The following is a 24,774-nucleotide window of genomic DNA, read 5'->3' as shown; positions in this document are numbered from 1 at the left end:
AAAAAGAAAAGAAAGGCAGGTGGTAGAAATGCCAATCAGTTCAGAGTTTGCAGGTGGCTCCCAGGAATAGCTCCATCAGGGACCTGCCATGGAGCTCCAGAAGGGAAAGTTGCTGTTAGGAGCTGAGGACACAAGCTCAGGGTAACCATAGTAGCTCCCATGTAGGATGTGCCAGCTCCTGCTGCTCCCATAGAAATTACCAGCCAAAATTTGAGGTCCTGATGTGTTGACATGTGAAAGGAAGAGGAAGGGAGTTCCTGCAACAGAGGAGTGAATGTTAGCAGCAACGCATCCATAGAGGTCTGCAGCAACTCAATTCTTGCCTCCTCTGGGGAAATTATTCATCTGAGGGGCATAAGGCAGAGTAAGAGACCAAGGCAAGTTTTAGAACAGGAGCGAGTTTATTAAAAAGTTTTAGAGGCCAGGTGCAGTGGCTCACACCTGTAATCCCAGCACTTTGGGAGGCCAAGGCAGGTGGATCATCTGAGTTCAGGAGTTCGAGACCAGCCTGGCCAACATGGTGAAACCCCGTCTGTACTAAAAATACAAAAATTAGCCTGTGTAGTGGTGGGCACCTGTAATCCTAGCTATTCGGGAGGCTGAGGCAGGAGAATCACTTGAACCCAGAAGGTGGAGGTTGCCGTGAGCCAAGATTGTGCCATTGCATTCCAGTCTGGGCAACAAAAGTGAAACTCCATCTCAAAAAAAAAAAAAAAAAAAAAGTCTTAGAGCAGGAACAAAACAAAGTACTCTTGGAAGGGGGCCAAGAAGGCTCCTTGAAAGATTCAGGTGCTGTTTAGTCCTTGACTTGGGGTTTTTGTACGTTGGCATTTTTCCTGGATCCCCATTTCTCCTCCTCCGATTCTTCCCTTGGGGCAGGCTGTCCTCCTGAGCAGTGGTCTGCCAGCACTTGGGAGGGGCTGCATGCACAATGCATTTACTGAAGTTGCATGCATGCTCACTTGAAGCGTTTTTCCCTAATCAGTCCAGTGTTCCTAGAGGAAGGTCATCTACCAGTTAAACTCCACCATTTTGCCTCTTAGTGCACACGCTTGAGCCCACTCACCCAACCCCCGAGATCTTGTTGGGAAGATGCTGATCACCAGCTTCCATTGTTTTCAGTTGTTTTTGTTGTTCCCTGGTGCCAGCTGTAACCAACTATTATCTTAGCAAGACAGTTTAATAACTGCCTGACCAGCACCTAATGGTTGCCTGACATTCCTCGGTGTCAGAGCAGGGGGTTGAGAAGGCAGTGCTCTCCTGCCCTGCTATAACGTTTTCCCACTCAAGAGTTCAAGACCCAATTCTTTGGGAAAAGGGATGAAGGTCAGTCTTCTCTAACTGCTTCCTGCTGAGAGAGGGGTGGTGGTGGTTGTTCTGTGGGTCTTGGACTCTTGCTAGCTGTCAGGGCAGCAAGGCTCCATGGGTTGGTGAAAGTGGTATTCAGCCAGGTCCGAGGGAAACAGGGGCAGGATTTGACCTCTGTCATGTCCCTCTGCTGGGCAGTCTAGCTGTCCTCTGTAGAATGGTGACTTGAATATTGAGAGGACGGCATCCATCATTGAGGATCATCTGGAGCTTGATGACCTGAAGGCGAGAGGAGACAAATGGAGTTATTAGATTTATAGGACATGGACCAAAAAGGAGCAAAATACAAAGATTAATGAGTGGACCCAAAAAAAGAAGCAGCCAGGAGCATCATTTCCAGGTTCCTTCCCGATTTTGCCAACTCTGGGAGCCTTGTTCCTGTAAACTGGAGGCTCGATTTAGCAGTTGTCTGATGTTGTCTTGTATGTTTCCCAGTTGATTTACACAAAAGCAACATTTTTCATCTAAGGCTAAACAAATTGTACTGGCCATTAACATCTCTAGTCCTTGATTATTTTGGAGGATTACAGCTGCTAGAGTTGATTTGTTCTTGCAAGATTGTTAAGGTTTTGGCCATGGCCTCAATGTTGTTGATTTCCTTTGAGAGTTGGCTGTAGGTTAAGGAGGCTTTTGTGATTCCAGCAATTCCAGTTCCTGTACTGGCTATGATGCCAAGTCCTGGGAGAAAGGGAATTAATTGGATAGCCCTCTTCACCCTGGGCAAGATGGAATGCCAGTGTACTGGTACTGGAAGTGAGAGATTGCCAAGGGCTATGAAGATGTTCAGGGATCCATAGTCTATGGTGCAAGTTTCAGTCCAGTTAGTGGGAAGACGTTGGTGAACTAATTGGCCACAAAGATAGAAGATGCCTTGAGTTTTAACAAAAGTAGAGATGTTGAAATGAAATAGAAGTCTGGGCCTGGCACAGTGGCTCATGCCTGTAATCCCAGCACTTTGGGAGGCCAAGGCAGGTGGATCACAAGGTCAGGAGTTCAAGACCAGCCTGACCAATATGGAGAAACCCTGTCTCTAATAAAAATACAAAAATTAGCTGGGCATGGTGGCACACACCTGTAGTCCCAGCTACTCAGGAGGCTGAAGTAGAAGAATAACTTGAACCTGGGAAGCAGAGGTTGCAGTGAGCCGAGATTCCACCACTGCACCACAGCCTGGGTGACAGAGTGAGAATCCATCTCAAAAAACAAACAAACAAACAAACAAACAAACAAAGTCTGACTCTTTAGCTAGGGGTCATGGCTAATTCCATATTTTCCTAAGCTTTACTTGGAATCTAATGGCTTTAAAGCAGGCAAATTGTACAGTTATTAGGAATTATAGTAGCAGTTTATGACCTTAAAGCCTGTAGTATGCCTAATGACCTTTGAAATGGTACATTTTTTATAAATTCCCTTTCACAAATCTTTTCACAAATTACATGGACTGGCTATGACATGCTTGGACTTTCTGACTTGTCCTAAATATCTCTCTTTTAAAACAACCAGTCATTTTACTTTATGGCAAGAATTTACCATACAAGATCCTTTCTCATATAAAATCTCTTTTCTTTATAATGTTCCTTACCAAAAATACCTCTTTACTTTTATAACCTTTGAATTAGGCAAAAGTCATTTTCCTTCTATTAGGAAGTGTGGCTTGCACTACATGGTGCTGTGCAAGTCCTGTGAAGGGGAGCAGATAAGGAGGTTATCTACATACTGTAGAAGTTATCCACTCCCTCCCCCCCTAAGAGATTGCTCAGTTAGATTTCTTGCTAGGGCTTGTCTGAATAAGTTTGGGTTATTTTTAAACCCCTGAAGTAGGACTGTGCAGGTTAAAGTTATTGGTTAAAGATTTAGGTAGTTTTCCAAGGAGAAATAAGGCTATTAGAGGGAAAGATGAATTTAGAGGTTGGGTAAATATTAAGGAAGCACCCATCTTGGAAAGTATATTTTTGCCCCAAAGGGGAGTGAATTTTTTCTTTTGGAGGGAGGGGGTGCAATTTGCCCCCACTATCCTGTGGGGAAAAGAAAGAGAGATCAGCCTCTTACTGTGTCTATATAGAAAGAAGTAGACATAAGAGACTCCATTTTGTTCTGTATTTGAGATGCTGTTAATCTGTGACCCTACCCCCAACCTTGTCCTTGCAAGAGACATGTGCTATGGTGACTCAAGGTTTAATGGATTTTGGGCTGTGCAGGATGTGTCTTTGTTAAACAAGTGCCTGAAGGCAGCTTGCTGGTTAAAAGTCATCACCATTCTCTTAATTTCAACTACCCAGGGACACCTACACAGCCAAACGTCGCAGGGACCTCTGCCTAGGAAAGCTAGGTATTGTCCAAGGTTTCTCCCCATGTGATAGGCTGAAACAATGCTGCTGAAAGGTTTATGGAGATGTTTGCATATGCATCTCAAGGCACAGCATTTTCCTTTAAACTTATTCATGTCACAGGGATTTTTGTTCATATGTCTTACTGCTAATTTTCTCCCTTCGATGATCCTATTGTCCTGCCACTCCCTTATCTTTAAGATGGTAAAGATAATTATCAATAAATACTAAGGGAACTCAGAGACCGGTGCCGGCGTGGGTCCTCTGTAAGCTGAGCACCAGTCCCCTGGGCCCACTTTTTCTTTCTCTATACTTTGTCTCTGAGTCTCATTTATTTTCTCAAGTCTCTCGTTCCACCTAACAAGAAACGCCCACAGGTGTGGAGGGGCAGGCCACCCCTTCACTATCCCATACGATTTGGAGGAGAGTTGCTCAGAGAAGGAGGCTAGCACAGAGTAGGCAGCTCTTGAACCCGGAAGAAAAATGTATAATTTTACTTGATACCTCCAAGAGCTGTCCTTGGCTTTGTCCTGTTGTTGGCGACGTCTGATTTGGAAGCCAGCTGAACAGAGAGCTCCTTCAGCTCACAGCATTCAGGGGTTGGGATTCTGTCCCGGGGGCCATTTGGCCCTCAGAGCAGTCCCATTTTCAGTGGATGAGCTTGTGGCAGAGGGGTCAAACTGTGAGGAGCTTTTTCCCATTTCTCCCCTTGGGCCAGTTTGCCTTCCAGCAGCCTGGCTTCCCATGCCAATGGCAGTTACCTGGGGGAGTGGCCTTAGGGCAATCTGGAGGGGGCTGGGGGCTTGTAAAGCAGCCAGTATGTGAGCTGCCTCTTGTCCTTGAGTTTCTCCTTTTTCTTAGCCCTGTCCTCCTTGTCCTGATCTTAGTCATAAAAGGCTGAGGAGGCTAATTTGAGGATTTCCTTCATAGGAGCACTGGATTCTAAGGCTGACTTTTGTGATTTTTTTTCTCAGTTCATTTTTAGGCCAAACTGTATTACTAAGGAAAACTAGCTTTTTGTTTTAAAGTTTGGGAGATCAAACGTTTCCGAGTTCCTAGGGATGCATCCAAGTGGGGTGTCCTGTGGTATGGAGACACAATTCCTCATCTGCAAAGAGAGAACAGAGGAGAAAAAGGAAAAAGAAGGTGTCCCATCTGTTATCCTTTTCTGAACACGGCATCCCCCATTCATCCTTAGGGTTCCAGAATGAGCCAATCTTACCAGGTACCCTTAACCTTGGTCCCATCTCATCACGATTACCCACTTGAGAACAGAGGAGATACTGGAGTGAACAGGGGACCCCTTATTCATCCTTGGGATTTTGGAAGAATTGGTCTTACCCAGTACCCCAACCTTGCCTTCATCTCTGTTCTAATGATCATCTGTTCTGTGCCTGCAGCCTGGGATCAGTCTTCAACTCTGTCCTATGGGTACTTTTTTTTTTTTTTTTTTTTGAGATGGAGTCTTGCTCTGTCACCCAGGCTGGAGTGCAGTGGTGCGATCTTGGCTCACTGCAGCATGATCTCGGCTCATTGCAGCACAATCTCAGCTCACTGCAACCTCCGCCTCCTGGGTTAAAGCAATTCTCCTGCTTCAGCCTCCTGAGTAGCTGGGATTACATGCACCTGCCACTGTGCCAAGCTAATTTTTATATTTTTAGTAGATACGGTGGTTTCCTTTTTTTTTTTTAAGACAGAGTTTCACTCTTGTTGCCCAGGCTAGAGTACAATGGTACAATCTTGGTTCACTGCAACCTCTGCCTCCCAGGTTCAAGCGATTCTCCTGCCTTAGCCTGCTGAGTAGCCGGGATTACAGGCATGTGCCACCATGCCCAGCTAATTTTGTATTTTTAGTAGCGATGGGGTTTCTCTATGTTGGTCAGGCTGGTCTCGAACTCCCGACCTCAGGTGATCTGCCCACCTCAGCTTCCCAAAGGGCTGAGATTACAGGCATGGGCCACCACACCCGGCCTAGAGACAGGGTTTCACCATGTTGGCCAGGCTGGTCTTGAACTCCTGACCTCGTGATCCACCCACCTCAGCCTCCCAAAGCGCTGGGATTACAGGCATGAGCCACGGTACCTAACCCTTATGGGTACTTTTGTCTCTTGCACCTGTGGCCTTGGGCTGGCCTATATCCTTGTCTCCATGACCTTATAGTGACTCTCACTCGGAGAAATAAAATGATGATCTCTTTTCTCAGATTCCCATTTCTGATGTTCTTTAAGTAGATGAGAAACCTGCTTTTTTACCAACTGCCACAAGGAGCTGGACTTTCCTCCCTTTGAATATGACCTTGAAGGTCTTGATGCATATTGAGAAGGGCATGGAAGTGATTAGAGAGATGAAAGAAAATTTGTATTTGGGGTTCCTCATCCTCCCAGGGCAACATGCAGAACAAACGCTTAAGCAGACAGGACAATCCTGCTACATGAGGAAGTGTGAGGAAGTGAGAAGGACACTCGTGGAAAGCCTTCACACGCTCGCAAAGACAGTAACCCTTGGATTTCAGAGGGCAACATTTATTTACCCTATTGACATAAAGAAGGAACTTCTAGAGGACTTGGGGCTTAAGATAAGGGCTTGCAAATGTCAAAGAGGAATTTTCTCTCCTCCCAAAGGGATGCCAACTCAAAAAGAGCAAGTAAGTGGGATCCTTAAAGGACCCCAGAGTGAGGCCCTATCCAGGCGACAAGCTGTTTCAAAAGCCACCAAAACATCTTGACCCTGGAGTGTAACAGGGATGAAAAATGTATGGTAATTTATAAGGAGCTGGCAGAGCTGTGGTTGCAATTAGTGTCTGCCCTGGCAATGAGTCAATAGACATTTGCTGGGAGCCCATGTCTTTGCTGCTACACAAATACAGCAAGAGCCGCCAGTGCACAAATAACAGGGAGTGTGTGTTTTAAGGCAGATAAGGAAATCAGACAGCATGCAAGGTGAAACCAGGGAAGAGGCAGACCTGCCCCTGAGGCAGACAGTGCAGAGGGTGCACAAGGCCATTTCAAAACACACACAGAGAAAACAGGAGAACAGGATGTGCAGGTTTTTTGAGAAAGAGCCTATTTTAGTTAAAATAGCAGTGGAAACCCCAGACATTCCATGGTCTCAGGCCTTAGCCCTACCACTCTCATGAGCCTCCTGTCCAGGAGAGCTGTTAGTGCCTCAGGTCTGCTTGTTGCAGATGCCAAAGTCCTTCCTACTCCCATGAGCCACCTGTCAGGGTGAGCTGAGAGATCAGCCTGCGGGAACAGAGCCACAGTGACCAAGAGGGATTGTTCCGAGGGTTGGCTAGTAAGCAGGAGTGTGAAAGGGGGAAAGAAAACCACACACGGGGGTTAAACATCCCCAGCCGAAGGTGAGGCTTGGCGGTATCTTGCCGCTGGGGACATATCTGAGTCACCACACCAAAGTATGTTAGCAGCAGCAAATCCAAATGGTTCTGCAGCAACTTGATTCTTGCCTCTTCAGGAGAAAAAGTTCATCTGAGGGACATAAGGCAGAGTGAGAAACCAAGGCAAATTTTAGAGCAGGAGTGAAAGTTTATTAAAAAGTTTCAGAGCAGGAACGAAAGGAACTACACTTGAAAGAAGACCAAGCGGGTGAGTTGAGAGATTCAAGTGCCATTTAGTTATTGACCTGGGGTTTTATACATGAGCATGATTCCAGCATCTGCATCTCTCTTCCTCTGATTCTTCCCTTGGAGTGGGCTGTCCTCATGTGCCAGCACTTGGAGGGGCTTCATGCACGATACTGAAGTCACGTGCATGCTCATTTGAGGTGTTTTCCCCTTACTACTTGAGTGTTCCTAGAGGAAGGTCACATACCAGTTAAACTCTGCCGTTTTGCCTCTTAGTGCTCATGCCTGAACCCACTCGCCCAGCTCCTGAGATCTTATTGGGAAGTTGCTGATCATCAGCTTCAGTTATATTCTCTCTATTGGGAGACTGCCTTTCCCCGGCACCTGCTGCAACCAATTATTATTTTACAGAGAAAGTTTAACAACTGCCTGACCGTTACCTGACGGTCGCCTGACTTTACTGGGTGTCAGTTGTGGTGGGGGCCTCTCCTGCCCTGCTCATGTCTGCCTGACTCTCTACCCTACTCTCACAAGAAGACAGTTCCAGAAGGCACAAGCCCAGAGGAATCCTGGTTCCTTAAGAACAAACAGTAGCCAAATGAAGGGACCATGAATGAAGTGGCCCATTCAGGGCAGTGGAAAGTTTTGACTTCAAGAAAGAGAATCTACTCTCCTCCTTCTTCCCTGTCTTCCCAGCTACTGATTTGTAGTTTAAGTGAGACACTGAGAGTCGGGCTTTGGTGAGACCTACCATTCCCAAATGCCGCCCAGTGTTCTGTAATTAATTCTCTCTGTGCTGCTGTGACTACTGATGCCTGTTAAGGTGCCGAGGAAGATTCCAGAACATTCACCAGTAGAATAACACATACTCACATAGTTTTGGGGCAAGTATTGAGACTTCCATGCGGGGCCAGGATTAGGTGAGGTGAGTTAGGTACTAACCTCCTCACGAAATTTAAAGGGTGCCAAAAAACAGCTGTGGTAATGAAGGTAAATACTATTCTAATACAATGTCTTAAAAATTCCAAATTAATGCAAAATAAACCATGCAAAACATCAAAATTTTAAATTCCATAGTAAGTACTTAGCACCATGCCTGGGACACAGCAAACTAGTAATTGGCCATGGCTTTTTGGAGCAACAGAGTTTACAGGAGTAAGGCAAGTCTCCTGCCTTCTGAGGGCTCCTTCCCTAGTTGGGAGGATCCAGCACATCGGCCTCCAGAACTCAAGGAAACAAGAGAAGTTTATATCAAGAAAATTAGGAAAAGGAACATTTCTTTGTTAAAATGATTTTTTTAACTCAGCCCTTTGCCCAGCTCTAACCACGTAACAGGTGCTTTCAGTGTTTGCAAAAGAAAGAATAAAAAGATAGAACAAGGCGGTTCATGGGTGCAGGTCAAAGGATAGTGTCCGGGCACAGTTCTGAGAAGTGCCAGTTGGGAAAGGATGATGCCTGGGCCTTCTCCTACCTCTCTGCAAAGGTCAGCTGCTCTACCTGAGCTTTGTGCTATTTTTTTTTCCTTTTATTTAGGATTCTAAAAATATACGTAAAAGTAGAAAGAATCATACAGTAACGCCTCCTTTGTATCCATCATATTTATCAATCATTATTGACATTTTGCTAATCTTATCCATTCTGCCTCTTCCCTGTTTAACTTTTCCTGAAATATTTTAAAGCCAATCCCAGATGTCCTGTCATTTCACCCACAAATACTTCAGTTTGTATCTCTGACAGAGAGAGCTTTTGAAAATGCATAGCTGCAAAATAGTTATCACATATAACAAAATTACAAGTGATTCATTAACGTCTGCTAATGTCTGCCAGAGTCCACATTTCTCCAACTGTCTCAAAGTGTTTTTTATAAACAACTGTTCAAATCATGATCCACAACATGTGACCTATGCTTTGCATTTGGCTGAAGTATGTCTTAAATCTTTTAAAAATCTATAATAGTCCCTCTCCCCTTTTTACCTCTGGAGGACAACCTGGCTATTTGCCCTGTAGAATTCCCTACAGGGTGGATGTGATCGAGCACATCCTTGTTGTGTCCTTTACTGGGCTCCTCTAACCTTTTAATTTCCTGTAAGTGAAAATTAGGTCTACCGGCTTGATTAGATTTGGGTTGAGTGATCTGGGCAAAAGAAAAAAGCTCATAGCTGGTACTGGGTACGTCCTATTGCATCAGCCCGGGAGTACATAACGACTGTTGTCCACAGTTTGTGAGTCAGAGTCACTCCACATAAGGACTCCCTTTAGCATTTCATCATCCACTGGAACTTTCAGCATCCAGCCATATTTTTTAGCTCATTCATAAAAGATAGAAAAATTCTGGCTTTCATTTAAGACAGGATTCCTCTGAGCTCTGTTTAGTGCTCTGACCTCTAGTTCCTCTTCTTGTCTCACATTATGTCTAAGGTTAGAAATGGATGGCTCACACTCCAAATGCAGTCTGGTGATGTGTTTTGTTTCAACTTCACAGTGTTTTTTTTTTTGATTTTTTGTTTTTTTGTTTTTTTTGAGACAGAGTCTCGCTCTGTTGCCCAGGCTGGAGTGCAGTGGCTGGATCTCAGCTCACTGCAAGCTCCGCCTCCTAGGTCAAGCCATTCTCCTGCCTCAGCCTCCCAAGTAGCTGGGACTACAGGCACCCGCCACTTCTCCCGGCTAGTTTTTTTGTATTTTTTTAGTAGAGACGGGGTTTCACCGTGTTAGCCAGGATGGTCTCGATCTCCTGACCTCATGATCCACCCGTCTCGGCCTCCCAAAGTGCTGGGATTACAGGCTTGAGCCACTGCGCCCGGCCCAGAGTTTTTTTTTTTAAAACAGCTGAGACAATTATCTGAAGTGATGATAATATACATTTTTAAATATGCATTTTCGGCTTCCTTTGAAATACCAGAAATCCAGCAGCATTGACTCGTGGCTGACACCCTATAACAGTGTGCACTCTTGGTTGTCAGTCATCACTGCCATGCACTCCTGTAGCCCCCAAGGCTGAGGCTGAGCATCTCTTGCATCTCCCAGGGATCTGCAGTGTTGTTTTTCTTTGGATGGAGAACTAGTTCCATGTGCCAAGGTTACCATCAAAAGGCTGAAACCAAGAGATATCCTGGAAAGGAAGCTTGTTTTAAGAAAATCAGGAATAACGTTTGTTTTGACATTAAAAAAATGAGAATAATAGTCAAATAAAGTGTATCTGTGCCAAAAGAGTATGACTTGAGATGCCATTATGTTACTACCAGCCCCCTTTGCTTACTAATCTCTATGACATAGAGTTTGCAACCCCTCTTTTATCCTCTCTTGGTAAAATCATCTATTCCCATAACTTAGGTACCTTCTTGGGTATAAACTGAATCGTATTCCTCCCAAATGTATATTGAAACTGTAATGCCCCAGGAGCTCAAAATGTGTCTGTATTTAGAGATAGGATCTTTAAACAGATGATGGGGTCAAATGAAGCATTTAGTGGAGGCCCTAGTCTAACCCAATCTTTTTATCTTTAGAGACAAGGTCTCGCTCTGTCCTGCAGACTAGAGTGCAGTGGAGAGATCATAGCTCACTTTAGCTTTATCATTTATGCCAGAGGTTGCAAACTTTTTGTGTGAAATATCAGACCTTGGTGATGACCTTGAGCAGTAGGATATAAATAACTCCCACAAGCTTAGCGCTCCAATAATGGATTAAACTCCTGGGCTCAAGTGATCCTCCCACCTTGGATTCCCGAGTAGCTAGGAGGAAAAGCATGGCTAATTTTGTTTTTATTTTTCTTTCTTGTAGAGAGAGTGTCTCTCTTTGTTGCCCAGGCTTGACTAATGTCATTATAAGAAGAAGAGATTAGGGCACACAAAGACACCGGGACACGCGTGCACAGAGGAACGACTATGTGAAAAGGCAGCAAGAGGGTGGCCGTCTGCAAGCCAACGAGAGAGGCCTCAGAGGAAACCAAACCTGTGGACACCTTGATCACGGACTTCCAGTCTCCAGAACTGTGAGCAAATAAATGCCTCTAAGCCACCTAGTCTGTGGTACTTTGCTACGGCAGCCCTAGCAAACTAACATACATCTCTGTGCTGAAAATCCCACATCCAAGTCCCCAGCCCACACTACTGTGCTAAAACTCCAGATCTGAATACCCTTCCGCCTCCATTACAGGTTCAAGGAAAAATTTCACAGGGCTAAGCAGAGCTGCAGAGGCAGGAATTGACTATGGAGGGAGGATATAGGTGTGGCTACATTAGACAGTACAGTAGTGCACCCTATTCAGGAGGGATATGTTTCTAGACCTCCCAGTGGACGCCTGAAACTGAGGCTGGTGTGGAACCCTATGTATACAATGTTTCTTCCTTTACATACATACCTATAGTAGATTATAATTTATACATTAGGTGACAGCAATAGCTAATAATAAAATAGAACACTTATAACAAAATGCCAGTACCACCTCCCTTGTACTTTGGAGCCATTATTCAGTAAAATAAGGTCGACTTGAACACAAGCACTGCTTCACTGCGACAGTCAATCTGATAACTGGAGTAGCTACTAAGTGACTAACAGATGGGTAGAGTATACAGTGTGGAAACGCTGGACAAAGGGGTGATTCACTTCCCGGGCAGTACAGAGTGGGATGGCAAGAGATTTCATTACACTACTCAGAAGGGTATGCAATTTAAAACTTATGAATTGTTTATTTCTGGAATTTTCCATTTAATATTTTTAGATCACTGTTGGCCACAGGTAACTAAAACCAAGGAAGGCAGAACCTCAGATATGGGGGAAACTCCATAAAGGGAAAGAAGTCTGAACAGGTAGGTTGTGTTGGGATTGTAAAGCACTAAGAGGTAGTAGGTTTTCTGAAGACCACCCAAGATTTCAGAGTTGCATTTTGGAAAGTTTAATCACGGGACTGTTACCTTCCCTTATTAGGAACAGTTAACATGGCTTAAGAATGTTTTGTTGTTGTATTTCAATCCTGAATCCCTCCAACCAAACATTGCAGACCGCAATAAACATTTGTTGAGTTCAGTTGACCTAAGTCATTCCACATCAGAGCAAAAGGGCACTGCAAGGCTGAATTAGCATTGACCGGGTTGTGCAAACTGCCTCAGGGGAGAAGGCCTGAGTTTTGACTTAGGTCAGGATGAGATGTTGCACACGATTCACAGAAGGGGCTGGGGAAAAAACTAGAACGACAAGGGAAATTCTCCTCTGGAGCCTTTGGAGGGAGCATGCCCCTCCCAGCACTTCGATTTGGGGCTTCTGGCCTTCAGAACACTGAGAGAATAAGTTTCTGTTGTTTACAGTCACCAAGTCTGTAGTAATTTGTTGAAGGAAACTAATTTGGTAGACAACCAGATTAGAACCACACATATATAGTCAACTGATTTTCAACAAAGGTGCAATGTAATTCAATGAGAAAGTAATAATCTTTTCAAGCAATGTCACTGGAACAATTAGATATCCAAATGAAACAAAACAAACCTCAGCCTCTACCCCCACAGCATATATAACATTTATGTGAAATAGACTATAGACCTGAAAGCTAAATCTATAAAACTTCCAGAAGATAACAGAAGAAAAAGTTTTTATGACCTTGTAGGCAAAGATTTAAGACACAAAAAGCACTGACCATAAAAAAAAAAAAATGATGAATTAGAATTCATAAAAATTCAAAATGTCTTCAAAAGACACCATTGAGAAAGTAAGAAAAAAAGAAGAAAATATTCACAGTACATATATCTGACAGTTTGTGTCCAAAATATACCAAAAACCCTCAAAACTCAGTAATAAGAAGACCAACAACCCAATTAAAAAGGGGAATGGCAAAAGACTAGCAAAGAGACTTCACCAAAGAAAATATAAAAATCACCAAAAAGTCCATGAAAAACTGTTCAACATAATTAGTCATCAGGGAAATGCAAGTTGAAACCACGATGAGATACCACTTCACACCTAGAAGAGTGGCTAAAATTAAAAAGTTAATACCTAGGGCTAGCAAGGCTTACTATTCTTGGTGCAAAAATTACTTTTAATGGCAAAAACCACAACTATGTTTGCACTCACCTAATAGAACACTCATGCCCTAATGGCAAGAGTGTAAAATGGTACAGATGTTTGGAAAACAATTTGGAAGTTCTTACAAAGTTAAATATATACTTATCATATAACCCAGCCATTATACTTCTAAGTATTTAGTTCCCCACAAAATGAAAACATGCATACACACACACCAAAAAAAAAAAAAATGCTTACACAAAAATGTTTCTACCAGCTTTATTCATAAAAGCCGGAAACTGAAAACAACCCCAAGTCCATCAACAGGTGAATAGATAAACAAATTATAGTATAGCCATCCAATAGACTACTCAGCAATAAAAAGGAATGAATTACTGATACACACAACATAGATTAACCTCAAAAACACATTACCCTGAGTGAAAGAAGCCAATCCGAAAAGGGTATGTGGCTGCATTCCTAAGAAGTTCTAAAACAGACACAGTCCATCTATTGTGATGGAAATCAGATCAATGGTAGCCTGGGGTTGTTGATGGGAGTGGAAGTGACTGGGAAAGGGTGCAAGGGAAATGTCTGGGGTGCTGGAAATGCTTTTATCTTGATTGAGAAGGTGGTTATATGGTAAATTCATTTATCCAAGCTCATCAGTCTGTACACTATGATTTATATACATGTAAATTGTACCTCAATAAAGTTAACTAAAAACACATTTCACCTCTGAGTTTTTTGTTTCTTTAAGCAGTGTGTGAGTCCGTTCTCATACTGCTATGAGGAAATACCTGAGACTGGGTAATTTATTTTAAAAAAAGAGGTTTGGTTTTATTTTATTTTGTTCTGTTTTTGAGATGGAGTCTCAGGCTGTCACTCAGGCTGGAATTCAGTGGTGCAATCTCGGCTCACTGCAGCTTCCACCTCCCAGTTTCATGAGACTCTCATGCCTCTGCCTCCTGAGTAGCTATTACAGGCGTGTGCCACCACACCTGGCTAATTTTTTGTATTTTTAGTAGAGATGGGGTTTCACCATGTTGGCCAGGCTGGTCTTAAACTCCTGACCTCAGGTGATCTGCCTTCCTTGGCCTCCCAAAGTGCTGGGCTTACAGGCGTGAGCCACCACACCTGGCCAAGAAAAAGAGGTTTAATGGACTCACAATTCCACATGGCTGGGGAGGTATCACAATCATGGTGGAAGGGGAAGGAGAAACAAAGGCACGTCTTACATGGTGGCAGGCAAGAGAGCATGTGCAGAGGAACTGCCCTTTATAAAACCATCAGATCTTGTGAGACTTATTCATTAACACAAGAACAGCATGGGGAAAACTTGCTCCCATGATTCAATTACTTCCCATCGAGTCCCTCCCACAACACATGGGGATTACGGGAACTACAATTCAAGATGAGATTTGGGTGGGGATACAGCCAAGCCATATCAAGGACCAAAACTAAAAGGAAATTTTACATAACGAATGTCTCAGATGTCATTTATATGAATGGAGGTAACAAGCAGTAGACTAAGTTTAAAAAGACAGATGAGGCTGGAATATGACTTTGAAGGATTTTACCAGTTCTACTAAGGTATTTGGACCTTATGGTAGAGGCAGTGAGATAAAAATTTTATGGATTACATTCTATCTACGCTGTCATTATATCTTTATAGGGAAATGCATTTAATTTTCAATATAGGCTATGGACACTGATGCTTACATCTTCTACACAGGAAGTATGCAATTTATCAATATGCAGCTGGGTTAGCAATCCATTCAAACAAATTCTGTTCATAAATATGTATGGATTCAGGTGTTTCATTTGTGATACCTAATTTTGCTTACACAACAGCACTGAAAGACAAGCACATTATATTAGTTAGCATTTCCTGCATAATAAGCTACTCCAAAACTAGTGACTTTAAAAAAACAACCACTTACATAGCTTACCATTTGGCAGGTAGACAGTTATATTGGGCTTAGCTGGGAGATACTTCTAGCCTTATCTGGGTTCACCTTTGCCTTTGTACCCAGTGCTGGGTTAACTGGAGGCTGGCTGATTTAGAATGGCCTTTCTTGGAATGGTTCCTTTCAGCTCCACGTGTCTCTCATCCTCCAGCAAGCCAGGCCAGATCTCATGCATGGCTACTGGGCAGAGTTCCAAGAGGGACACGTGCAATGTGTCTTCTAGAACCAAGACTCAGAACCAGCACCTATCATTCCATTGGCCAAAGCAAGTTAAAAAGGAATGGGAAATGGACAGCACTTCTTGATAGGAGGAACTGCAAAGCCCACTGCCAGTGGTGAGCATCTGGGGAGGAGTGGAGGATTGTGACCATTTTTACAATTGACTAAAATTATTATCTCCATTTTATGTAAAGAAAAAACAAGATTCAGAGAAGTTAAGTAACTTTTATAAGGTCACACAGCCAATAAATTACAATGAGTTGCTGGGCTTTGATTCCAACTCATTTCTATAGCAAAATGTGGATCCTCATTTTAAGGAACTTACAGTATTTTATGCTGCTTAATCCGTTCTTCCATCCCTCTATAATGTTATGGAATCAACCGATCAGGGGATGAAGGAACAGAAAGTTTATGAGCAGTAGATATTTCTGAAATGATTTCAAATGTGACAGATTATTTCCTGAGATATAAATGGAAAAGAAATTCACTTCCTTTTGGTGGCATCGGGGGCTGAAAATGTCCCCAGCGAAGATTCCATTTGCCCCCACATTTCCTTATCCTTCATAAGAAGGGGAACATATAAAAGCCAAGCAGGCTCTTGACCCAGAGCTGGCTGAGGATACAGCGCACACACATCCATGGTTGCATCTGCAGTGTTTGGGTGCAGTCACAGGCAGCTTCAAAGGAAAAACGAAAGGGAAAAAACCTTCTCTCTGTAGCTAGGCTACCAGTTCCTGTGTAGATTTCTCAAGATTCAGGCAAGAGGACATGTGGAGAACTTCCCCATGTTTAGAAACATCAGATGGTTGCCAAAACAAGCCAATTTAGAACTGAGCGTGACAAATGCACATTTGAGGTTGAATGTCACCTGGGGAACCCACTGTTTCTGAGATCTCCACAATGGGGTGGGGTGAGGCATAGCGGAGAATGCGTTCACTGAGCACCCGGCCAGCCTGGGTGGGGCGGGCACAGCCCGGTTGCTACAGGACGTGGGGCAAGACATGGTATCCTTGGAAATATACACATATACATTGACATTGACAAAAGGAGGAAGTGGCAAGGAAAGAAATGTGGAAACCATCAGAGCTGAAAGCTTTTGTCTCTAAATTTGCTTGTGTGTGAGAACTAGAGAAAGTTGCTTACTGTTGCCTCTGTACATTTGAATGGGTTGATTAGATCCTTGTTACCAAAGTAAATGGAGGGCCACGGTGATCTCCAAACTTGCCCAACTGTAGGCGGCACTCAGCTGGAACGTTTGTGCACAAAACACCTGGGCCTGCATCAGGAGATTCTGATTCTGTAATAGGTCAGGATGGGGCCCAGGAGTCTGTGTTTCCTGAGAGCTCCAGACGGCTGTGATTCTCAGGCAAGCAAGGATGTACCAGCGTGCGGCTTTGCAGAGCTTCCTGGCTAAACATACACAGAACATCTTTGAGGGCAGGGGTGTGCTCTCTTCTTGGTAGAAGGCAACATACTCAAGGACTGGTCAGTATCTTACCACATCTATAGTAGGTGCGATATTCCAAATATGTAGCTACAACAAGGTACAGTCTCTGGCCACTGGGATCCCTGTTCTGCTAGGTGTCTACTCTTTGCACAGTTACTACACTTTGAGAGAGTCTGGGGTAATCTGGGGCAGCAGGATAAGGCTGGAGGCCTCCACAGACTTAGGCCTTGGTGATATATCACCTTATAAGGAAGAATTCCAACATTCAGCATAGCTAGATGGGGGTGTCCCTCTGAATAACAGAACTGCCTGAAATACATTCACCGGGCACCATTTGGGGGATTTTTGAGGTTATAGGAAAAGCCTGACATTTGGAGTCCCAAATCTGTGTGTTCCCACACAGGCACTAGCATGTACTATGTGATGCTGGCTGTGTGGAAGCTTCAGTTTCCCTGTCCCCAAAGGAGGGAGATGATGTGTCTTATTTTATAAGGTCAGTGTGTGTGTCTAATAGACAGTGGAGCCCCAAGCACTTTCATCAGGTCTATAGCAGTGTACAAGTGTTGGTTTACTTCTTCCCATCACGAAATTTAAAGACATCTTGGGTACCTCCGTGTATACATTGTTTGGGATTTTTGTTTTGTTTTTTCCAATCTGTGAAATGATCTAAGAGTTCACATACAGATCCGTAATCCCTTATCTGAAAGTTCAAAAGCTTCAAATTCCAAAAGACCTCCCACATTTGGTGGGACAATCTGACCTCCCTGAGTTTGTTTCCCAGCTAAACCTAACATGAGGCTTTTCGTGGTTTGTGTTTGTCACCTGCTTATGGTTTGTTCCAGAGTTACTAGTGTGTTGGCTTTGGAGGGCTTTCCAAACTCCCCTAGGGGTGTTATATAATGCAAGTTATATGCATACATTATAAGATATGAAAGTCCTGAATTCTGGAATAATCTGATCCCAGTGGTATCAGAGAAGGGACTGTGGACCTGTCACTTCTCCACTAAAAGTTATGGCATTATTAGCTTTAAAGGGAGCCTTAAGGATCACTGTACTCATGTCAGGAGTCTTCTACCACATCTCTTAGACATCTTCTAATTGCTGTTTGAAATCTTCCAGAACCAAGGACTATACTGAAATCCCAGATACTCATTCCACTGTGGATCACTTCTTCAAAGGACTTCCAGCATCTGCACCAGTGCAAAATAAAAACATGGAGAAAAATGCCACTTAAGGTACTAAAATATAAAGCTTTCCTTCTCTCTCTCTCTCTCTCTCTCTCTCTCTCTCTCTGTCATGGAATTTTTTTTTTACTTGCTATTTAACTTTGTAAGCAAAGAAAAATTAAAATGTTAAATGATTAGCATAAATTCTGTTCATCTTGACATTGTGCATTTCCAGTTTTAAATGCAAATAGAGACATTTAACTTACATGTGGAATCACTGATATTATGCAATTTGTATTTTGTAGCTTATACGTGTATATGTATTTGTTCTCACCAGTACAGCTAAGACAGAATACCAAATTAGCTGAGCTATTTTAATTCAATTCTGTGTGTGTGTGTGTGTGTGTGTGTGTGTGTGTGTAGAGACAGGGTCTTGCTATGCTGCCCAGACTGGTCTCAAACTCCTGGCCTCAAGTATTCCTTCCACTTCGGCCTCCCAAAGTGCTGGAATTAGAGACGTGAGCCACCATGCCCAGCCCCTTCATGTCTTGATATGGGCACATTCTACCCAAACACTACCCTCCTCTTCCTGAGGAATAAAGAAGGACTGAAAGGAAAGGGACCATCTTTCCTTGTCCTTCTATGCCGTCATCGTCACCCTATGTGGTTGGTCAATACAGGGAAGCAACATGAATGAGAATGGATGTGACAAGATGCCTTGATTGTTCCTGTTTCTTAGAACACCACTGCCTACCTTGTGCCTTCAAAGCAAGTTCTGGTGTGAAAAGAAAATGTGACCCCTTGGGAGTGGCAGAGTCCCCCATTCAGTCGTAGCTGTAACACACTTACCTCGTGCTCGCTTTGAGTCTCACCGATCACTGACGCATCGTGGGTTCAGAGAGCATCTTGAACGCTCTGTGTGAATGAGCAGCAAGGGACAGAGACACACATGTTGCACTTCCCTCCTCGGGTCACAGTCATGCTTCAGTGTCCCATCAGATTTCACTTACAAAACAAATTCAAAGATAAAAGTGTTAAGAATTTCAAGGCAGCAACAGCACAGCCTTAATCCAAGCACTAGGCCTTACTGAGCAAGGGGTCCTGTGGGGCGGCCCAGGCCACTCACCCAGGAAGCTGGGCCTGCAGGGTCTACAGAGGTGGGTTGTTCCGGTCCTTTCTATGTTTGGACTACTCAACTTTAGGGCCCCTGAGGGAGCCCGTATCTAAGTCACCTAAGGGTTCTAAGTGGGGGAAATTCATGTGTGCAGTTGTCAGGGGCTGAAATGACTTTCTCTGCTGGCCTTAACAGATGAAAATGTAATGTCTGGAAATATGACTGCCATTTTATGACCATGAGGAGATAAGCCTAAGGACCAAAGCTAACATGTCAAAAGTGGCAGAGCAGAAAGCAGTTCGATCCTCATTATTGAACCACAGGACTAAACAACCCTTTAGCTGCCTTGCCTCAAGAATTCTTACTATATGAGATGATAAATGCCCTTCAAGTTGAATCTACCTTTGGTTGATTCTTCTATTAGTGCAGGCAATAGCATCAAATCCCGTAACACAGACACAACCCCACATTTGCAGGAGCTGTGTCAGCCTTGATGCTGCATCCCCTGTACTTGGAGGTGTGTGTTCCGCAACCTGACTTAGACCATCTTCCTGGTGGAGAGGAAGGTGGAGGTAAGTGCCTAATGCAGTTCTCTAACTTATCTACCTGCTTTGTTCCCAGTGTAGTAACCACCTCGCCCTTTCAGTTGCATTTCAGGCACTTCAACCAACCTAAGATGAGCACAATCTGTGTGCCACTTGCCAAGACCAGGAAGGCAAAGAAAACATGGGCCTTGTCCTCAAGTTGCTCACAGCCAGGCTGGAAAGAAACGTTGACAAAGATTGTCATTAGTGTCTAAGATTCAGTTCTCTGGAAAGGAACTGTAATATGGAGAACCAGATTCAGAAAGGTTACTGAGTATTGCTCTCGAGGGATACACCAGTAGGAAGAGAGGAAGACAGAATTGGGAAGAGAGAAGTGACCCACATTGTGGTATAGCTGAGACCTCAGACAATCCCACGTGAAGCTCTGGAGCTGGGGAGGCCCTTCAGAGTTGCCCCAAATTACAGTAAATGAGCTGGATCTTCATATCCCTGATCAGTCAGTCATCAGCCATGGGCTGCCCCTGGGAGACAGTATAACAGTGGGTGAGACACAGGACGGTTCCCAGTGAAGGATGCAGGGCAGGCTGGGGTGCCAGGGGGAGGTGGGGCCACAGTCCATGCGCAGTTACAATGAACAAAGGAAGGCAGCTCTGACATGAATGATGATTGAGATTTTTATTTGCATTAATGAGTGAAATAAAAGTGATATTCCCAGCAGGGGGATGGGCATATTGCCTGAAGAGGGAACCTTGATTAGGCTTTATAATATTCATATCAGTTAGGTTGATCATATAATTTATCCAAACTAGGACCCTTTCAAGAGAGAAAGGGAACATTATTAATGATTACATCAGTACAACGGTTTCTGTGCACTGTTCTCATTTTACAGATGAGGAAACTGAGGCACAGAAAGGTTGAGAAACAACACCATTTGCTAACCAGCAGTGGCGAAGAGCCAGGGCCAGTTTTCACACTCTGACAGTCTTATTCCAGTGACTAATTCTCGACACTGTAGAGATAGAGTTGGCAGAGTTGGCGATGGATTGGCTAAGGGGTCTAAACTGGGAGGGCCAGATGGAACCCTGGCATTCAGGCTTGAGCAACTGGGAAGATGGTGGGACTCTTGACCTGAGAGGGTGTCAAAGCGCAGGGAGGGGAGGGAGGAAAAGGGGATCTCAGACCTTCAGTGAGTGGCAGTGCAATCACTCCGCTGGCTTCTTTTATTTTTTGAGACAGGGTCTTGCTCTGTCACCCAGGCTGGAGTACAGTGGCACAATCATAGCTCACTGCAGCCTCAAACTCCTGGGCTCAAGGGTCCTCCCACTTCAGCTTCCCCAGTAGCTGGACTACAGGCACATGCCGCCAAGCCCAGCACATACTCCACGCCTGGCTAAATTTTTTATTTTTTGTAGAGGCTGGTCTCAGCATGCTGCTCAGGCTGCCCCACTGGCTTCAGTGTAATAAGTGGAAACTGAAAGATAGCTTTCTCAAATTATTCATGATTATTGTAGAATCATCCAATATAAAATAATATCTTATCTAGAATTATTCAGTCTTTTTGAACCAAAGCTTCCTAGTGATGCACCCCCTGCCCCTATATACTTTTTTAGGTTGGGGTAGATAGCCACAGTACCTCACCCTTAGGTGAGTATCTCAAGAGCCTATTGGTGCCCCAATAGCTACGGATGCTGTCTCTTCTCACTGTGGACTGTATTTGCTATAAGGGCTCTCTCAGAGCAAGGAGCTTCCAGCCAGAGGCTCACCCTCTAGCGATGGGACAGGAGACACAGCATGCAGTTCCGTGGCGTCAACAAGGGTGCCTGGGCTGTGAAAGCTCAGAGTTCTGCTCCAAGTGGGACATTTCCTTCTGGGATTGGTCCTCCAGTGACATTGCTGCACACGTCCTTTTGATCAGTTTCATGCAAACTTGCAAACCCTCAGGGTTGATCTTATATACTGTGAGTGCATACATTGACTCCGCTACCCCCATCCATTTGGCCATGGGATTTCCTGATATGCAAATTGGGCAACCCTTAGAACAAGAGCTGATAAAATGTCATGGCCAGAATTGAGACTTAGAGTCCCAAATGATACACTTAAGCATGTTGTAGAAGGGAAGCTGAGAAAATAAGCAAATTTGGAAAGACTAAGGATTCAGCCCTGCATATGATTAGTTTGAGGTACCAGTGAGGCATTCAAGGGAAATGTGTGCCCATGAGAGGTTGACTTTGTAGTCTAGGTGTTTAGAGAGATCTTGGTTTTCTATAGAAATTCGGGGATCATAAACTGGTTCATGGTTATTATCTGCCACGTGAAAAGTATTGGCATGGAGAGTAGCTAGAACAGAAGTATGAGGCCCTACAGCATTTAAGGGTTGGATACAAGAGGAGGAGCTGGAAAAGGAGTTCGAGGAAGAACAGGTGGGGTCAGAGGGGACCCAGGAGAGATGACTGTCAGAGAATGCCCGGGAGTGGGTTTTAAGGAGGAACAGTCAGTAGTATAAATGCTGTGGATAGGTGTACAAGAGAAAGTCTCCAAAGCACAGGTCACATTTAGACATATGCAGGTCACCATGGCAAGGACCAACTTCAGTGAGTGGGGGTAGGGGCAGGGGCAAAAGCCAGAAGATTGGTTGAAGAACGAGCAAGAATGAGTAATAGGAGTTACAGAGGGTAGATAATTTGTTTAAGAAGTTGCCTGTCAATGGCTGGTGGGGGTGACAAAAAAAAAAAAGCCCTAGTCGGTGGGGCATGATTTCAAGAGAGACATTTTCAAAGATAAGAGAGCTAAGCATGTTTTTCACTGATAAGAACTAATAAGGAGATAGAATGGGGCAGGCTGAAGACACAAGAGAGGGATGAAGCATTGAAGAAGCTGAGATCCAGAGAAGGAAGACATTAACGACAAGAATGAACAATTCCCTGCTCCCTCCACGAACGGTGCTTTTGTGGATGTCTGTAAATTCCACAACCCGAAGAACAGGTCAACTAAAAGGAAAACTACAAAACCACTCAGCCTGCACCATCAGTGAGTGCCAACTATGAAATAGAGATTCTCAGGGAGAAAACTCAGCACAAAGAAAAGCAGTGGGATGGGGGAAGTCCTCCACCTATCCACCCATCTATCTGTCTAGCTATCTGTCTATTTATCTGTCTATCCATCCATCCACCACCTCAGCCACCCATCAATTCATCCATCCATTGATCCATCCATCTATTCATCTATCCATCTATGTACCCATCCATCCATCCATCTACGCCCTCACCACCAACCTACCCATCCATTCACCCATCCATCTATTTGCATATGAATGAAAATATGGTGAAATTAAGCAGCACGAAGGACACAGACCTGGAGGGGTTAATGACTGAGAGGGCTAGTGAGGCTAACGTGTGAGTGCTGCTGGCTTCACTCTCTGTGGTCATTAACTTGCTCGTAAGTCTTTACCTCCATTAGCTGGGTGATAAGCAAGCCAGATCAATGGGACCATGGACATACTGCTCTAGAGCTTTCCTTAGAGCCAAAGTCCAGCTGTCTAGACTTGTGATCTGCCCTTGGGTCAATCTGTGAAGAATAGGCTATGTGGGGTGACCGGAGTTCAGTTAAGAGCTCCGATTTCTTGTCCTAGTTCTGTCATTGCCGTGTGATCTTGAGGATATCTGTGCACCTTCCTAGGTTTCTGCTTCCTCATTTGTAAAATGGGAGAAATATGGGCCGGCAATAGACGATCCCCAAAGCCCTTTTCAGCTCTGAGGTTAAAAACTATTCTAACCCAATTAAAAACTGATCAAAGGACTTAAATAGACATTTCTCCAAAGAAGATATACAAATGGCCAACAAGCATATGAAAAGATGTTCAACATATTAGTCATTAGAGAAATGCAAATCAATACTTCAGTGAAATACCACTTCACACACACTAGGATGGGTATAATCAAAGAAATGGAAAATAGCAAGTGCTGACAAGGATTTGAAGAAATGGGAACTTTTGTATATTGATGGTAGAAATGTAAAATGGTACAGCCAGTGTGGAAAGCAGTTTAGTGACTCCCCAGAAAGTTAAACATAGAATTACCATATGGCCCAGCAATTTTTCTTCTAGATATATACCCAAAAGAACTGAAATAAATTCAACTAATAAATACTTAAATAAATACTTGTGCCTAAATAGTCACAGCAACACTATTCACAATAATCAGCAGGTGAAAACCGCCCAAATGTCCATTGATGAATGAATAAACAAAATGCAATGCAGTACATCCATACAATGGAATAATATTCAGTCATAAAAAGAAATGAAGCACTGATATATGCTACACTATGGATGAACCTCAAAAACATTGTGCTAAATAAAAGAAGCCAGCTCACAAATTATATGGCTCCATTTATCTGTCTTTTGTTTGTTGTTTGCTTGTTTGAGACAGGGTCTCACTATATTGCCTAGGTTGGCCTCAAATTCCTGGGCTCAAACCATCCTCCTGCCTTAGCCTCCTGAATAGCTGGGATTACAGGCATGTGCCATAGTGCACAGTAATTACATGGCTGCAAAAATATCCAGAATAGTTAAATCCAAAGAGACAAAAAGCAGGTTGGTAGCTGAAAGGGGTTGGGGAGAAAAAGGAACAGGGAGTAACTTACTGGACAGAGAGTTTTCTTTTTGGGTGATGAAAATGTTTTGGAATTGGATAGGAGTGACGGTTGCACAATAATGCGAATATACTAAGTTCCACTAAATTGTGGCTTTAAAATGATTAATTTTATGTTAATGTGAATTTTGCCTTAATTTTTTTTTTTTTTTTTTGAGATGGAGTCTCGCTCTGTCACCCAGGCTGGAGTACAGTTGCGCCATCTCGGCTCACTGCAACCTCGACCTCCCGGATTCAAGTGATTCTCTTGCCTCAGCCTCCTGGGTAGCTGGGATTACAGGGATGCACCATCATGCCCGGCTAATTTTTGGTTTTTTAGTAGAGACAGGGTTTCACCATGTTGGCCAGGCTGGTCTCAAACTCCTGACCTCAAGTGATCTGCCTGCTTCAGCCTCCCAAAG

At 43.9% G+C, this 24,774-nt stretch overlaps 1 long non-coding RNA gene across 1 annotated transcript in view; it reads right to left on the bottom strand.

The window, feature by feature from the left end:
• Positions 1-412: 412 nt before the first annotated feature.
• The window catches only part of LOC105467454 (uncharacterized), a 52,473-nt gene continuing 28,111 nt past the window's right edge, over positions 413-24,774 (bottom strand). Inside the window, exons 2-3 of the long non-coding RNA XR_011625333.1 lie at positions 18,918-19,073; positions 413-1,587 (exon numbers count right to left, since the gene is read on the bottom strand). This is a non-coding gene — a long non-coding RNA (uncharacterized lncRNA). The remainder of the gene's footprint in view (positions 1,588-18,917; positions 19,074-24,774) is intronic.

The sequence above is a fragment of the Macaca nemestrina genome, chromosome 7, assembly GCF_043159975.1.
Source record: "Macaca nemestrina isolate mMacNem1 chromosome 7, mMacNem.hap1, whole genome shotgun sequence".
Lineage (NCBI taxonomy): Eukaryota > Metazoa > Chordata > Mammalia > Primates > Cercopithecidae > Macaca > Macaca nemestrina.
This window is presented reverse-complemented; position numbering and strand designations above follow the sequence as displayed.